This window comes from Anabrus simplex, chromosome 1 (assembly GCF_040414725.1).
Source record: "Anabrus simplex isolate iqAnaSimp1 chromosome 1, ASM4041472v1, whole genome shotgun sequence".
In the NCBI taxonomy this organism is placed as follows: Eukaryota; Metazoa; Arthropoda; class Insecta; order Orthoptera; family Tettigoniidae; genus Anabrus; species Anabrus simplex.
In genome coordinates, this window is record NC_090265.1 from 1,427,716,389 (window position 1) to 1,427,730,914 (window position 14,526).

Genomic DNA, 14,526 nt, shown 5'->3' on the forward strand with positions numbered 1-14,526 from the left:
ATTAAATTCAATAAATGAACGTATGGGTCTCTCCGGATCTGACCCGAAATATGACGGACATCCAATAATAAGTGACACGGAACAACCTATCGCTCTATCCGAGTTAAATGACTCATTATCCCGATTAACAAGAGCTGAAACTTTACGGAAAATCCTTCCATAATGTCATAAAATGAAACTAAGTAAAAAATCGTAGTATTAATTAACGGTCAAATCCTTCCAATATTACTCATAAAATATATGATTAAATAAATATTTCAAACATTCTTCACTAACAACGTTGTAGATTCAATGTTCTCTGATTACCAATGTCTTTTCGAGTTTTCCTTTCTTTAAGTCCACTGCCACGCGATAAGTAATTCGACTCTAGTCGTTCGGTAATAAAACAATTCAACTCTGGCCCCACAGTTGGGTGTCAAGTAAAATTATAATAACCTATATGTGCCCTGACAGCAGTCCCTGTGACCATTTTGTATATTTTAATTCTATATCTCAGTGTTGGGTTCAGCCGCGGCGAAGCAATGCAGTCGGAGATCCATGAAGGCTCCACTCAAGGGACGTGCAAGTCCGACGAGTTGGGACACAGGTTAATTAAGTGGACTGTTATCATCGTGGCTTTTAACGTGGAATGTAATCATCATTTCTGCCTAAATTACGTGAATATTCCGCAATAGAGTGTTAAAAGATCGAAGATATTGGCATATTCGACGAGACACATTGACCAACATTTTATCTTATCCTAAATTAAATAACTATCCTAATGTTCCTACGCTACTTTAAATGAGAACTCCGTAAAATGTTTTAGTTGTGGAAGGATCTCCCGTTTAATGACTTTAAAATAACTTTAAATGCATCAACTACATTAAAAACAAATTATTGGCAACACAAACGGACACAAAAGGAAAATATTATGTTAAGTTAAAAATAAATACCTAACTTCAAGCTCTTGTTACAAATAAATACAACATCGACATTCGAAACCAAAAGAGACAAAGTGTCCCTCTGCTGAAGGCTTACATGGAAAGATCAGTTATCAATCTCGCATTTTTCAAAAATAAATCACTGGGAATTATAGATTCGTCCACTTCAGAATGTTATTTACTACCCAAATATCTCATAATATTCCGTCATTTCTCTTTTAAAAATCACCGCATTATATGTCAGTATCTGTCTATCTAACAACTTGAAAAATACCGTTATTCTAATTTCATAAAATCACCATAAATGCAATAGAAATGTTTGGAAAATACAGGATCATAACATAATGTAACATCCATCAACATCATGCATTTAAAAGACAGACTCGATCCTCACGTACATTCATCGGTGACCACACCTAGATAAAAAAAAAATCAAGAGACATTGCAACGTCTACGATAACCTTGTCTAACTACGTTGATTCTGCGCCTCTGGATACCACTGCGACGTTGACCTGGAATACTACATTAGCACTAGGCGTCAACTCAAATGATCTACAAAATCCAACTAGCAAAGAAATGGTTTACTTACCATAGAAGATCATATTTCTTTTACGACATGACCTTAATATCTTTACGTTACCGATTATCTTGCGAAGATCCTAAACATCCCTTTAAAATCGTGCGCTCTGGTCAAACTTGTATTTAAATAGGATAAATGTGACGACCAACTACTAGTGTTCGTGAGTGCAACATCCTATAATATTATTCTAAAATACGGCCTCGTACCTAAATAAATTATTCATCACGACAACATCAAAATTCACGCATGACCAACATAGTTCCTACCGTCAATACCATCATCAGGACCTTCACATAACATCATCATAAAATTCGCAATCCTAATGACATGTCTATAATCATCACATCTCTCTATCCACGTAAATATTTTTCAAAGATCCTACCGTAACTAACGCCTTATTACATCGCACAACTCGTCATGCACAGCGAATTCACAATACTAAAGAACAATCTATTCAGGCAATTACGTAAAATTACTAAATACGTTGCCGCATTAATTCCATATCACCACAATAGTATCACACTTCTATTATCAAACACTGTATTTCCACACAAGCACATAACGTTTTGAAGACCACAGAATCGCACGTCGCAAAATACCGAGCTCCTCCGAGGTATTCTGAGCTACAGGTTAAAATTAACGTTCATTACCATAACACCATTACGGTACCAATAACATCCATGTCGAAGAAACTTTCGTAAAACCTTGCTAGCAAACATTAAAGAAATCTTACACAGCTATCGCATATTGTCACAACGTAGTCTGGCTCACCACACTAGACGTAACGATCATAAATATTACAACGCAATGTCCAACAAATAACGGTCGCTTTCAAGTTAAAATTATTCATGTCAAAATTGACAACAAAATAAATACTACTCTACAACTACAATAAGCAATTACGTGGCGGAATATGTATAAGATATTCAAGTACTCATCCTGGGTTGTTGCTCCACGACGGTGTCACCTTCCGAGTTCAGCTCTCACTCAATAACATTATCAAGTATTGTCCATCACATTTCAGATCAGATCCTTTGAGGTCCCTCTATTTTAGTTGTTCATGTTGATACGTGCACACATTGTATCTGAATAAATAACTGCTGACGGTTCCATGTTACCTGAAACTCAAAGATATCAATTAGAACAAGGTCATACACCTTAATACAATTTTAACAGTTCAAGCGATACACTTGCCTTTTCATTCAATAACAAGATATCTTGTTTTACAATATTGTATGTTTATAATATGCCAATATCTCTTTAGTAACTCCTTTCAATACAATCTTTCCCTATGAATTCTTGCTTCCGATCTTTCTGAGGTGCAGATTTAGAGTGTCAACTTCTTCAGAGACAAAACAGATTCTACTTCAACATAATAATTGCAGACGGTTTGCTTTTCAGAATTCTTCTCAGCTTCTAGCTCCCATATGTTTCTGACAATTGGAAACATTTGACACATAATGTAAGACGATCTCGTACAAATCAGCTGTATTAGTAAAGGAACTTATTTAATAATTGCCGCCTCGTATTTAGGTTAGTAATCGACAGTTTCCTTTCTTCATCTCGATCGTCGGATCGTGCGAGACTAGATGTACAAGGTATGGCCCTCTCATATAAATTTATTGTTTACATATTTCATGGCCCTCAGTAACATTCTGTCGCAGATATACTGCCGTTCATGCATTTCAAAAACTTTACTTGAAGAATACGTATTATTCATATAATCCTGCCCTATGTTTCACGATATTAACTATCTACCAACATTTCCAAGATACCACGGGGTTTAGAGCTGATTATCAATCTGCTGATATCTTCAATTCGGCGATGCCGTTCACGTAATTAGACAAATCGACTGCCTTCTAATTCATCTGGAGGTGTGACAACCGGACATGAGATTTCATTGACATTATTTCCCGACATAAACTTCCAATGTGTCCACCAATCTCATCCTGACATACATTGGAAGGTTATAATATATATTAGAACTTGGACCAAAATCGTAATAGGTGGTTAGCATAAAACTCTGAGATCTTTCTGACAAAATGGGAGAAGAATTCAGATTTTAAATACTTTTTATCCTGTTTATGGCCAGTTACTTCGAATGCGTTTCTGCACCTACCGAATTATTGTCGATAAAACTGGGACAATAGAAGAGCCTCCGTGGCTCAGACGGCAGCGCTTCGGCCTCTCACCGCTGGATACCGTGGTTCAAATCCCGGTCACTCCATGTGAGATCTGTGCTGGACAAAGCGGAGGCGAGACACGTTTTTCTCCGGGTACTCCGGTTTTCCCTGTCGTCTTTCATTCCAGCAACACTCTCCATTATCATTTCATAGCATTTATCACTCATTAATAAAATCACCTTGGGAGTGGCGACCCCATTGTAATAACAGCCTATATGTTTCATTCATTACATCCCTGACCCCGTCAATGACTGGGAAACAGGTTGTAGGTTTTCAAACTGGGACAATAGAAGATGAGAGGGGCTAAGATAACCTCATAGTCACTTCAGTCGACTTTCGACGCTGGCGGATATGTAATTTTAACTTTCTCGCAAATATTAGAGAAATATATTCATTGACAATCTTGAGCTTTTAGCGACTTTAAAAATCCACATCGTAGTCGAGCGTACTACAGAGTTTATTTCCTAACCAAGGTGGCTTTAGGAGATTATCCTGCACGTGAACCTCCGTCAGAACTTATTACACATAACTCAAAAATCTGGTGTAATCGAATATCACCTATCTCTCCTAGATCGAAATAATAATTACTGTAGTATAGTTGCTACAGGTATCATACTTTGGATACTTAAAATATCATATAGCTAGAACACGACTGTTGATTTAAAATGGGGACTTGGGGAACAGTTTAATCTCAGATGTGAGTAAATTATGTTAGTTTTTGTGAGAATTGTCTGATTATGCACGCTAAAATGGGGTCCGTAACTGAGGTCTAGGACTGCGTTAATTGGCCCGAAACTTGAATTTTCAATCAATCACTGCTGATCTGCATTTAGGGCAGTCGCCCTGGTGGCAGATTCCCCGTCTGTTATTTTCCTAGCCTTTTCTTAAATGATTGCAAAGAAATTGGAAATTTATTGAACATCTCCCTTGGTAAGTTATTCCAATCCCTAACTCCCCTTCCTATAAACGAATATTTGCCCCAATTTGTCCTCTTGAATTCCAACTTTATCTTCATATTGTGATCTTTCCTACTTTTAAAGACACCATCCAAACGTATTCGTCTACTGATGTCCTCCCACGCCATCTCTCCACTGACAGCGCGGAACATACCACTTAGTCGAGCAGCTCGTCTCCTTTCTCCCAAGTCTTCCCAGCCCAAACTTTGCAACATTTTTGTAACGCTACTCTTTTGTCGGAAATCGCCCAGAACAAATCGAGCTACTATTCTTTGGATTTTTTCCAGTTCCTGAATCAAGTAATCCTGGTAAGGGTACCATACACTGGAACCATACTCAAGTTGAGGTCTCACCAGAGACAAATATGCTCTCTCCTTTACATCCTTACTACAACCCCTAAATACTCTCATAACCATGTGCAGAGATCTGTACCCTTTATTTACAATCATATTTATGTGATTTCCCCTATGAAGATATTTCCTTATATTTATACCTAGGTATTTACAATGATCCCCAAAGGGAACTTTCACCCCATCAACGTAGTAATTAAAACTGAGAGGACTTTTTCTATTTGTGAAACTCACAACCTGACATTTATCCCCGTTTATCATCATACCATTGCCTACTGTCCATCTCACAACATTATCGAGGTCATTTTATTACTCTGTACAGAATAACATCACCTGTGAAAAGCCTCATCTCTGATTCCACTTCTTTACACATATCTTTGATATATATAAGAAAACATAAAGGTCCGATAATACTACCTTGAGGAATTCCCCTCTTAATTTTTACAGGGACAGATAAAGCTTCACCTACTCTAATTCTCTGAGTTCTATTTTCTAGAAAAAGAGCCACCCATTCAGTCACTCTTTTGTCAAGTCCAATTGCACTCATTTTTGCCAGTAGTCTCCCATGATCTACCCTATCAAATGCCTTAGATAAGTCAATCGCAATATAGTCCAATTGACCTCCTGAATCCAGGATATCTACTATATCTTGCTGGAATCCTACAAGTTGGGCTTCAGTGGAATAACCTTTCCTAAACCCAAACTGCCTTCTGTCAAACCATTTATTAATTTTGCAAACATGTCTTATATAATCAGAAAGAATGCTTTCCAAAAGCTTACATATAGTACATGTCAAACTGACTGGCCTGTAATTTTCAGCTTTATGCCTATCACCCTTTCCTTCATATACAGGGGCTACTATAGCAACTCTCCATTCATTTGGTAAAGTTCCTTCATGCAAACAAAAATCAAACAAGTAGTTCAAATATGGTACTATATCCCAACCCATTGTCTTTAGTATATCCCCCGAAACCTTATCAATTCCAGTTGCTTTTCTAGTTTTCAACTTTTGTATCTTACTATAAATGTCATTGCTGTCATAGGTAAATTTTAATACTTCTTTAGTATTAGTCACCCCCTCTATCTGGACATTATCCTTGTAACCAAAGATCTTTGTATACTGCTGACTGAATACTTCTGCCTTTTGAAGATCCTCGCATACACACTCCCCTTTTCATTAATTATTCTTGGAATGTCCTTCTTGGAACCTGTTTCTGCCTTAAAGTACCTATACATACTCTTCCATTTATCACTAAAATTAGTGTGCCCACCAATTATGCTTGCCATCATGTTATCCTTAGCTGACTTCTTTGCTAGATTCAATTTCCTAGTAAGTTCCTTCAATTTCTCCTTACTTCCACAGCCATTTCTAACTCTATTTCTTTCCAACCTGCACCTCCTTCTTAGCCTCTTTACTTCCCTGTTATAATATAGTGGATCTTTACCATTCCTTACCACCTTTAAAGGTACAAACCTATTTTCACATTCCTCAATAATTGCTTTAAACCAATCCCAGAGTCTGTTTACATTTTTATTTACCGTTTTCCACCGATCATAGTTGCTTATTAAAAACTCCCTCATGCCTGTTTTATCAGCCATATGGTACTGCCTAACAGTCCTAATTTTAATCTCTTCCTTTCTTTCACATTTATTTTTAATTACCACAAAAACAGCTTCATGATCACTAATACCATCTATTACTTCGGTTTCTCAATAAAGCTCATCTGGTTTTACCAGCAGCACATCCAGAATATTCTTCCCTCTAGTTGGTTCCATTACTTTCTGAATCAGGTGCCCTTCCCATATTAACTTATTTGCCATTTGTTGGTCATGCTTCCTGTCGTTTGCATTACCTTCCCAATTGACATTCGGTAAATTGAGATCACCCGCTACGATCACGTTCCTTTCCTTATCGTTTCCCACATAACTGATTATCTTATCAAATAATTCTGAATCAGCATCTGCGCTACCTTTTCCTGGTCTGTACACTCCAAAGACATCTAGTTGCATATTATCTTTAGAAATGAGTCTTATCCCTAGAATTTCGTGCTTGTCATCTTTAACGTTTTCGTAGCTTACAAATTCTTCTTTCACGAGAATGAATAATCCCTCTCCTACCTTTCCTATCCTATCTTTACGATACACCCTCCAGTTCCGTGAGAAAATTTCTGCATCCATTATATCATTTCTCAGCCATGATTCAACTATTACAATATATATATTAAATTACTTAATTCTATTCCCTTGCATCCGGGAGATAGTAGGTTCGAATCCCACTATCGGCAGCCCTAAAAATGGTTTTCCGTGGTTTCCCATTTTCACACCAGGCAAATGCTGGGGCTGTACCTTAATTAAGGCCACGGCCGCTTCCTTCCAACTCCTAGGCCTTTTCTATCCCATCGTCGCCATAAGACCTATCTGTGTCGGTGCGACGTAAAGCCCCTAGCAAAAAAAAAAAATCTATTCCTTTCTTTACAATACTTCTACAGTTGAACACTAACAGTTTTATGTCATCCCTACTTGATTTCCAGTTCCCTGTTCCGTTAACACCGCTGCCTAGCGCACCCTGTTTTCCTGAATGAATCTCCCCATAACCCTTCAAAACAAATTTCCTAACTTATATGTACCACTGCGGTTTAAGTGAAGGCCATCTGAGCGCAGATCCCTATCTCCTACCCACCCATTAGGATTTAGAAATTTCACTCCCAGTTTCCCACACACCCACTCCATAGTCTCATTTAAATCCCCAATCACCTTCCAGTCAGTATCCTTCCTACACAGTATTCCAGTGATAACAATCTCCGCTCCTTAAACTTCATCCGTGCTGCATTTACCAGATCCCACACATCACCAACTATGTTGGTACTTATACCTGTTTGTCTTACGTTGTTAGTACCAACGTGAAACACTACCACCTTCTCCTTTCCCTCCTCTTTCTCTTTTGTCTCAGCAGAAGAGTGTTGAATCATCGGGAGTACAAAAGCTATTCCAGTATTGTTATCAACAACAACAACAAAAGCTATTATCATGACAAACGTCGTCAGGGACTCAGACCTCGCATTTCCTACTCAGTTCCCCAATTCCTACGGTAGGGCATTCACTTGTTGCAGTAAGGTTGTAAAGGAGAGTGTGTATAAGTCATTGGTAAGACCCCAACTAGAGTATGGTTCCAATGTATGGGACAATCACCAGGATTACCTGATTCGAGAACTGGAAAAGATCCAAATGAAAGTAGCATGATTTGTTCTAGGTGATTTCTGACAATCGAGCAGTGTTACGAAAATGTTGCAAACTTCGGGCTGGGAAGACTGGGAGTAAGGAGACAAATTACTAAGCGGAATGTTCCGAGCTATCAGTGAAGAGATGGCTTGAAATGATAGTAGACGCATAGACCTGAATGGAGTTTTTAAAAGTACTAGGGATCATAATATGAAAGTAAAGTAGAAATTTAAGGGACAAATTGTGGCAAATATTGTTTATAGGGAGAGGAATTAAGGAATGGAAAATTTACCAAGGGAGATGTTTGATAAATTTCCAAACAACTGATAGGGTGCCACTTGCGTGACAGCACTAAATGCAGATCGGTGGTGATTGACTGAACTATGTTCTAGGCTGCGAAGTTAGGTGCAAGTAGACCTACGAGTGTTTGATAACTTGGCCCCGAATTAACAACAACAACAACAACAACAACGAGAATTATAACACAATCCTAAAATTGCACATCACAGTTTATCTTATACGCTCTATTTTCCGACTGAGTGGTTTAGACAGTAGAAACGTTGGCCTTTAGAGCTCAAACACACCGGGCGAGTTGGCCGTGCGCGTAGAGGCGCGCGGCTGTGAGCTTGCATCTGGGAGATAGTAGGTTCGAATCCCACTATCGGCAGCCCTGAAAATGGTTTTCCGTGGTTTCCCATTTTCACACCAGGCAAATGCTGGTACCTTAATTAAGGCCACGGCCGCTTCCTTCCAACTCCTAGGCCTTTCCTATCCCATCGTCGCCATAAGACCTATCTGTGTCGGTGCGACGTAAAGCCACTAGCAAAAAAAAAAAAGCTCAAACACGACAGCCTCGTGTCGGTAGATTTACCGAGATATAAAATAACTCCTCCGGAACAACCTCAGCGTCTCCGAAAACCGTATAAGTAGTTATTTATTATTGTTATTATTATTAGTAGTAGTAGTAGTACTTCGTCTTTATCTGTTTACTCTCCAGGGTCGGTTTTTCACTCGGACTCAGCGTGGGATCCCACCTCTAATGCCTCAAGGGCAGTGTCCATTATTATTATTATTATTATTATTATTATTATTATTATTATTGTTGTCCGACTCGTTGGCTGAATGGTCAGCGACTGGCCTTCGGTTCAGAGGGTTCCGGGTTCGATTCCCGGCCGGGTCGGTGATTTTAAACTTCATTGGTTAATTCCAATGGCCCGGGGGCTGGGTGTCTGTGCTGTCCCCAACATCCCTGAAACTCACACACCACACATAACACTACCCTCCACCACAATAACACGCAGTTACCTACACATAGCAGATGCCGCCCACCCTCATCGGAGGGTCTGCCTTACAAGGGCTGCACTCGGCTAGAAATAGCCACACGAAATTACTTTATTATTATTATTATTATTATTATTATTATTATTATTATTATTATTATTATTATTATTATTACATTGCGTTTGTAGATAGAGTGAACACAGGATCGATCTCATCCACATGTTACCTATTTAGTAGTCTTTGGCATGCACATGAATTGAAAATTCCCTACATCATTGTTTATCATTAGGTTAGTATTCGTCTGCCAATGACGATATAGTATGGGATGTGTCGAATGGTGAAGCAGGATGGAGAAAAAGTGTTCCAGAGAAAAATAACTTTCAGTAAGTTATTTGCCGACCGTCGATTTACTTCGGTCAAGAATATTAACAACTTTGTTAAGAAAGGTTACAGATCCCTTCACATGGTTATGAGAGTATTTAGGGGTTGTAGTAAGGATGTAAAGACCGAATGAGCTGGCCGTGCGGTTAAGGCTCGCGCAACTGTGAGATTTCATTCGGGAGATTGTGGGTTCGAAACCCACTGTCGGCAGCCCTGAAGATATTTTCTCGCAAATGCTTGGGCTGTACCTTAAGGCCACGGCCATTTCCTTCCTACTCCTAGCTCTTTTTCCTATCCCATCGTCGTCATAAGACCTATCTGTATCGGTGTGACGTAAAACAAATTGTAAATAAAAGGATGCAAAGTACAGGGCGCATAAGTCCAGTGTACTGGACTACTTGATACGAGAACTGGAAAAAATCAACGGAAAGCAGAACGGTTTGATCTGGGTGTTTTCTGAAAAAGGGGTAGTGTTATGAAAATGTTGCAAACTTTGGGATGGGAAGACTTGGGAGTAAGGAGACGAGGTACTCGACTGTGTGGTATGTTTCGAGCTGTCATTGGAGAGTTGGCGTGGAATGACATAAGTGGAGGAATAAGCTTGAGTGGAGCTTTTAAAAGTAGGAAAGATCATAATATGAAGATAAAGTTGGAATTCAAGAGGACAAATTGGGGCAAATATTCATTTATAGGACGAGGAGTAAGCAACTGGAAAAAATTATCAAGGGAAATGTTCGATAAATTTCGAAGTTCTTAAGAAAAAGCTAGGTAAACAGTTGATAGGGAATATGTCACCTGGGCGACAGCCCTAAATGCAGATCGTTGATTGACTGATTGATTGATTGATTGATTGATTGATTGATTGATTGATTGATTGATTGATTGATTGATTGATTGATTGATTGATTGATTGATTGATTGATTGATTGATTGATTGATTGATTGATTCCACGGCACATTGTGAATAAGAGTGTGAAGTAACTACTTGTCTACTGATATAATCCATGAAGAGATTAGAGGGATATGATATTATCCCAGCCTCCAAACATCCTCCGCCTAGAGACGTTGGCATTTTCCGGTCAATCACCTATTTCTTTTAAACTTTTCTTCATAGTGGTTTAACACTTTAAGGGTGGAAAAGGACTAGGATGGGTAAAATGGTGGTCGCGGTCTTAATTACGATACAGCCCCAGCATTTGACTGGTGTGAAAATGGGAAAGGATCTTCAGGTTTGCCGTTGCTGGAATTGGAATCCACCACCTCCCGAATGCAATCTCACAACTACATGATACGAACCGCGTAACCAACTCACGCGGTGCATCTGAACTAGGTGCACGTCAAACTAAAAATACTTGCAGTACATATTCAGATTTATTTTTACAAAGGCAATAATGGACATTCAGTATCTCTGAACGAATATCTGAAAAAATTGTAGTCTACCTTTAAGCCTAACCAATCTAGATATGAATCTCCAAATAGAATCGTAGTGATCGAAACCGACTTTCAACCTATTAGGTTGTGTTAGGTACATTTAGTATGTGTTGAAGAGGTGTTAAGTACAGAACAAAAATGGCCAACTGGACACCAGTGCGATCCGAACCCATAACCTCCCGATTTCGCGTCGGTTGCCCTACCAATTGTGCTATGGTGGCCTAGGTCATCTTTGTTTTGTTGGAAAGGATCTAAGCTCCAGGTCTGGCACTACTGCCATCACACTGTCGAGTGCGTTTAAGTCACCCGTTGAGGGCCAAGTCAATGAATATTGAATTTTCACGACCGCATTGTAATCGAAACCGACTTTCAACCTATTAGGTCTTAGTAATTGTCCATCGGAGTCGTAATGCAACAGGTTCAGATTTAGTATTTCATGATATTTTGCCCTATGAAAGTTAAAACAACGAGATACAAGGCCATTTCTGGCATTCTTTTCATCTTTATTTGGATTAAGATTCTCTCGATTTGAAAAAAAACATAAGTTATATTCAATTAAGTTTCACTCTCTAGAATATTAGCACCTAAACAGAATAACTATAATGAATAATGGATTTTTTTTAAAAAATGTGTGGAATACCGTAGTAGAAAGGTGAAAATATTTCTCCAGTAAACGAGCATCTTTGCAACCTGCGCAAACCTAACTTATGTCAAGAATTCATTTTGACAACACAAATAAGTAGAAATATTACTAAAGATCCGAAAGAGATGGAACATTTATAGCATGATCCTTGTCACTATAATACCCTCAATTGTTGTTTGCTTAACATTTTGTCCTAGACCTCCAGAAGCTATGAAGTGTATTTTACATTACCTATCTACTAGCATAGCCTATCCGAATTTAGAATAGAATAGAATACCGTACTCTCGTCCCCTAGTTCCGGATTGCTAGGAACTGGGGAGAGAGTAATAATTTATTGCAGTCCAAATTATTATGATACATGCACGATTTTTCTTCTACTACTTACTACTTTAAATGTTATAATTACGCCTAATCAATATTTACAACTAATCTCTAAATTGTAGTTTTAATTTTTTTTAATTGTCCTAGATGTTAACGTTGTTATAGTCTAGGACAAAATGTATCTTACCCATATAAATTGTATTAGTGCAAGTATTTATTTGTGTCACGAGTCTGAAGAGAGTTATTTTTAGCTTACAATAAACCTCATGAATGAATGAATGAATGAATGAATTGCCCGATTGGATTGTATTCATTCATGCATGAGCGGATGAACACTTCTCTCACGCGTATCCGACTTTAGTCCAGTATTTAGCACAAGAGTAAGCATTTTGAAATTTCTAATTGAGCAAAGGCATAGACAGTGATTTAGTTTTAGTGGTAGGCAATATCCAAAAATGTAGTTAAATTCTTCCTTTAGAGAACTCTGGAGTTTATAGCATTAAAAGAAATGTGCTCACCGTAAACGCCAAAGTATGGCACGTCGTGGCTAGAATCATTTTACACAGGAAAGGAAGGAAATACAGGTACAGTAGTGTTTTACGTTCAGGGAGAAATGGATTTTCCTTCATGTAAATTATACTTCTCTGAAATAAACAGATAGAATACTGTCGTTGTTTGCGGTTTTTAATTGCTTGTCGTTCTGAATGTCTTCGGTCAGGAAGACTGACGCACTGTCTGACTCTGGTTCAGCTGAATAAAATGCATTTGAGAGTCCTTGATTTTGACACGCTAAGAACGCTTAACTGGCACGTAAATAGAATTATTTAGGCGCCACGATTCGGCACCTTTGAAGGGTGAATGCACTGACTTGATGTGATAGTTGGTGAATTCTGTATTAATCTTGTGAAACGTAATGTGATGAAGGGCATGATATCTGATTGGCACTGTCACTTGCTTTTCATCTAGGAGGCCATGGTTCGAATCCTAGCCAAAGCATGTGGGTTTTTTGAAATCAGAAGTCGTCATCTTGCTGGTTTTTTGGTGATATTTGCGGTGATTGTTAGTTTAAGGAGAAAAACTGTGATCATCAGATCATCGTAACATTTACAGAAGAGAGAAGAGTTGCAACCTTTCAAAGATATTCAGGAAAATAAGAACCACACCGCATGTTGAGTCGGAAGAAAACAAGGAAGTTCAGATAGGAAGAGATACGAAGGTAGATGCTAAGACAAGTAAATGCCATATTTAGTTAAAGCGCTGTGATTCCCACACACGTATCTCTCAGACTGCAGTATTTCCATCCTTATCCTAGAACGGTATGACATGTTAACAGCCCTGCGCGGATATACAAAATATTATCCGCATCCGCACTTCGTTCATCCGCACCCGTATCCGCATCCGCGAATGGATATCCGCGGATATTGTAGATATTTAACTATAGTGTATTACACGCAAGGTATTGGAACGGATAGATCTGTTAACATAATACAATAGGCCTGTATGTTAGGTATTCAGCCGGAAGGCTGGTTGGATCAGGTCCACCATTAGCTGTCATAGATGGCATAGGCCCTAATACCTATTAAATAGTATCGGAACCGCTACAATCACACGGTTATGAGGGATTTTCTCTTGCGACAACTACCGACATATTGACCTTTGTTCCTTCCTTCCATTAACAGCGGGTCGATGCAGCATGCACGCGAGGTATTAGGTCTTGTACATCCATGGGTAGAGTACTATAAACATGTTCCTTAAGTGTCCCCACAAATAAAAATCTAGCGAATTAAGGTCCGGGGAACGTGGAGGCCAGAACATTGGACCTCCGTGACTAATCCATTTCCCTCGAAACACTTCATTTAACCAGTTACGCACAGTCATTCCAAAGTGTAGCGGTGCACCATCATGCTGAAACTATAGCTGTTGCCGAACACCAAGTGGAACGTTTTGTAAAGCGTCAGGCAAAGTATTGCCCAGAATGGTACGATAGCGGGGCGCATTCAACTTGTCCGGCAATAGGTAAGGGCCTGAAAGCACTCCTCCCACGACTCCAGCCCACAGGTTTATGTCAAAGCGTGCCTGAAAGCCACGTTCACGGGTGACATGTGGGTTGTGGTCAGACTAATAATGTCTGTTGTAATGGTTGAAAATGCCTTCCCGAGTGAAGCTACATTCGTCACTCCATATCACATTCTTTATAAAATGCTCGTTATCTTCAACTTGTTGCAAAAGCCATTCACAGAACTGTACCCGTGGTATGCGGT